Genomic DNA, 4,182 nt, shown 5'->3' with positions numbered 1-4,182 from the left:
ATGATTTTGGGAATAAACCCGTAATTTTTTCAGGTAAAAGAGTTTTATTTAAAACAACTTCCCCTGTAACTGTTAAATTATCTCCGCACCTAAATAATTTGTCCCTGGCGCAGCAATTTGTTCATTGGCAATTTTAAAATTCAGAGTATAAAAAATCTAAAAAAGTCCTCTTTGCTTACGGGTCACGCCGAACAACCGGATAATTTGAATCGCGGAGTATGGATAAAGTTCTTTAGAAACGAGAGACAAATCTCGCTGTACTCTTCTTACCCGTTAAAAAAGGTGTTGGATTTTTAAGGTACATTCCTGAAATTGTATTTTGTATCCAATTCTTGAAATGTTTTCATGTCAGGTAATCAGATTGTTTCTGAAACAAACGTAACAAGAGATGTTCTCTTTTTGAAGTATTGATTTGAATATTTAAAATATATGTTTGTAGCCTCGTATATTAATCCACCTCTGAGTGTAGTAGTTAGCACATTTGGCCACCATACTGGAGGTCCCGGGTTCGATTCCTAGGGAAGGGAGTCAAAATAAATACTTGTTTCATAACTCTAATATTTATTTAATAATTCCCTGGGGACTGGTACCTGAAGCGCAGTGCGCGAAGTATGATCTAATAAATATTGCGCCAATTATACAGTGCCCTATGCACCATTATTAAGAAAAAGGGTAAGTAGTAGTAGTAAATACTAAGGCAACACGTGAAAAATGAAAGATAACCAACTGATTTTTGAATGACGAATGATGGATGTTTATGAAAAAAAATAGTTGAAAAAAAAATTTTTTTTCTTATAATTTACGGATATTTGAAGCACTAACTTCCATTTTGTAATTAAAATGTAACTGTGTTTTAAAATCACTATAAATATTTTATTTTAACTTAATTATAATGTGAACAGGTTTCGAAGCTAACCGCTTCTTTATCAAGACTGATTAATACTAAAACACTATCTACTTAACAAAATTTAAAAAAATATTTTGATAGTTAGGCAAAGGAGCTTGGGTATATCTCAAGTGGCTTTATTTTATTATGTGTAGATTAGCAGACATAGTCAAAAGGGATTGAGTGATTAGAAACATATTTAAAAACGGACTTTTAGAAAGATCGTTTACTTGCGTATTTATTAGTTTTTAATTTTTATATAATTTAATTTAAGTCCTCTGTTGCATGTGTGTAATATATTTAGACCTATTTTGTAATAAATGAGTGATTATTTTCTATCAGGTGATTGGCAAATCAAGAATAATTATTATTATTTGATCTACCCAAGCTTTTTTGCCTAACCGTCAAAATATTTTGAATTTTGTTGATTTTAAATTTTAAGTACAAAGTGTGTAAGTATTAATCAGTCTTAATAAAAAAAGCGGTTAGCTTCGAAACCGGTAGACATTATAATTAAGTTAAAATAAAATATTTATAGTGAATTTAAAACAAAGTTACATTGAAATTATAATTTTTATCTTATTTACAGAGTTAGCCTGGTCTTTTTCTTCTTTGTTACTCTTTTTAGACATTGACTTTCAAGATTATTGTTTTTAGTTTCTTATGTCTTTTGAGTGCTCCCCTCCACGGAAATCTTTAGTAAAAGGCGAAAGATTTATTCGTATTGAAGGGAAACCAGAGTGTATGTCTATGTCCGCCTCCGTAGTGTAATGGTCAGCGCGCTCGGCTACCGTTCTGGAGATCCCGGGTTCGAATCCCAAGGGGGTTAAATAAATATAAGTAATTTTTTCACTGTCATATTTATTCAATATTACCTTGGACTGGTACCTGAAGCGGAGGGCTGATCACCTTTCCTTCATGTGTAAACGATCAAGATAACACTGCGTTTATATAACGCAGTGCCCTATGCACCATTGGGGTGCGGATAAGGGTTTTATTATTATTATGTCTTTTAATTTTGTCAGATTCAAATTCAGATAAGTCCCTTTTTAAACATGTTGAGCAAAGCTCCATTATTCCACCTCTGAGGTAGACTATTCCGATATAAGAATACCTGAATACGGGTATTCAAATAGAACCGTCTGTACCAATGTTCATCCATTAGGAGTCTCATTATGTTACATTACGCCTCACTTTACTTGGCACCAATGATGAGCACACACCGGTTTACGTGTGATAAAACGCATACGTACAGACTATAGTCACGTATTTTCCTATAACACTTACGGCGGGTGGGTTAGGCTACATTTGCAATACGTATTAAGTAAAGAAAATTAGAGGAAATTGATTACAACATTTTGAGTATGTCCAAATACTTGTTCACAAATCTGGATTAGATAGAGTTATAGATAATAGAGTTATTTTTCATATTGTTTTTTGATATCTCAACATAGATGAAGAAGAATATGGATGTCTGGTCGTAAGCCCCGTAAATAACCAGACTTCAACATTCTTCTTCATTTATGATGAGATTTCAAATAAAAAGAGGAAATTGTTTTTGGAAATCAGAATAAAACACAATTGATATCCTCATATATTTATCAATTAAATCAGATAAAAACTACATATTGATCCACCTCCATAGTGTAGTAGTAACCGCGTTTGGTTACCGCGCTGGAGGTCCCAGGCTCAATTTCTATAGGAGCCAAAATATATTAAAGTGTTATTTTTTACCGTTATATGTATTTAATATAGCCCCAGATGGGTTTTTTAAGCGTAATGCTGATAATTTTGCCTTCATAAAAAGTCTTTGCAAACAATTTTGTAGTGAGTGTTTTTGCCTAGAATTTTTATTTTAGGATATAATGAAAATATAGTAACTTTAAAGTTAAAATATAGTAACTTGTAAACATAAACAGTAAATCCACTCACAAGTAGATAAACTTGTAGATATACTATAAAATTTATAATGTTAAAGCCTAGGTAGGGCTATAATATGATAAGCAGTGTTACATGAGCTAGATTTCCGAGTCATTTGGATGTTAGGTAATTCAAAATATACAAAACAATCTTTGCCTCTTCCTGATTTATGCATCTCTACATACATACCATTTTGAAATATTTGATCATGCCATTTTTTCACCAACACATTGATTATGAGAAAATAGCCAACACAAATAAATAAATTGAAATACTCACAAAATCTTTGATTATATTATCCCTGGAAATTGAGAGAAATTCGCAGCTTTTGACGATATCACCATTTCTCCGGGTATTATAGAAATAATTAAAGTTGGGAAGGCACCGGAAACTTTGCACAATTACACGAGGTATTTAGCGCCCACAATGAGATAAGTAGTTATATGAAGTATTGGGGAACTGTAGCGAATCCTCGCGAGGATAACGTCCAATTATATTGTCTGATAATACAATATCACGCAAGTGATCAAAATTCAAACGAACGTCTTCCCAACTTTCCTCTTCAACCGTTTTGCGGTTGTTCTATAGAACTAGTCAAGGGATGGAGATTCATAATACCCTGTAAAAACTAGACAGTATTTTAAGGGAACTATGTAGAAAGTTAATATTCATATCAGTGAGAATGTAAGATCAATCATTTGGTTTTCTAACCTTTTTTTACCACGGTGCTTGAAATAGTACTGAGGAAGGTGTAATCAGGAAATTCAGCAATTCATTTAATGAGCAAAGTTGTCATCTGTTAGAAGCAGAATGCGTATGAATAACATTAAATAAAAGATCACTATTTTTGTATTTGATTATCATCGTTGTATCTGATGAAACTAAAAAGTAAAACTTTATCAATTTGAAGAAGCTATAGACTTCACAAATTTCTCAATTTAAGGCGCCATTTTCAGCCACACCTCCATATATGTAATTTAAAAGTAAAATACCATATGAAAGGAATGCAATGTATTATATGTATATCTTAAAAACAATTAGTGCTAGATAATGGACAGAATTACACAAGCGTATAAAGTGATGAATTAATCCAGCCATTAATTAGGTATTCAAACTTCCAACTTCTTCCTTATAAAAACGACAGATGCTTCACAAATCTATAATGGTTTTCTCAGTTTGAGAAACCCATTTTATACAAAATGTGTTGGTACTAAAATAATTAGTAGTGAATGCATAACAAAAAAATCAAAATTAATTTCGAAAGTTACAACATCCATTGACATTTCAGCATAGATCAAGAAAAATATGGAAGTCTTTGAAATATTTAAAGATCTCATGACACTTCATGGGCTTTTTTAAGAGATTGCTTTCAATAA

At 31.9% G+C, this 4,182-nt stretch overlaps 1 pseudogene; it reads right to left on the bottom strand.

Annotated features, from left to right (window-relative positions):
- Positions 1-1,540: 1,540 nt before the first annotated feature.
- LOC148300589 (U5 spliceosomal RNA) lies at positions 1,541-1,630 on the bottom strand (annotated as a pseudogene).
- Positions 1,631-4,182: the final 2,552 nt, after the last annotated feature.

This window comes from Brachycentrus maculatus, unplaced genomic scaffold (genome assembly GCF_059751285.1).
Source record: "Brachycentrus maculatus isolate JH-2025_06_01 unplaced genomic scaffold, ASM5975128v1 h1tg000692l, whole genome shotgun sequence".
Classification (NCBI taxonomy): Eukaryota; Metazoa; Arthropoda; class Insecta; order Trichoptera; family Brachycentridae; genus Brachycentrus; species Brachycentrus maculatus.
Note: the sequence above shows the minus strand (reverse complement) of the source record. Positions and strands in the feature narration are given on the sequence as shown.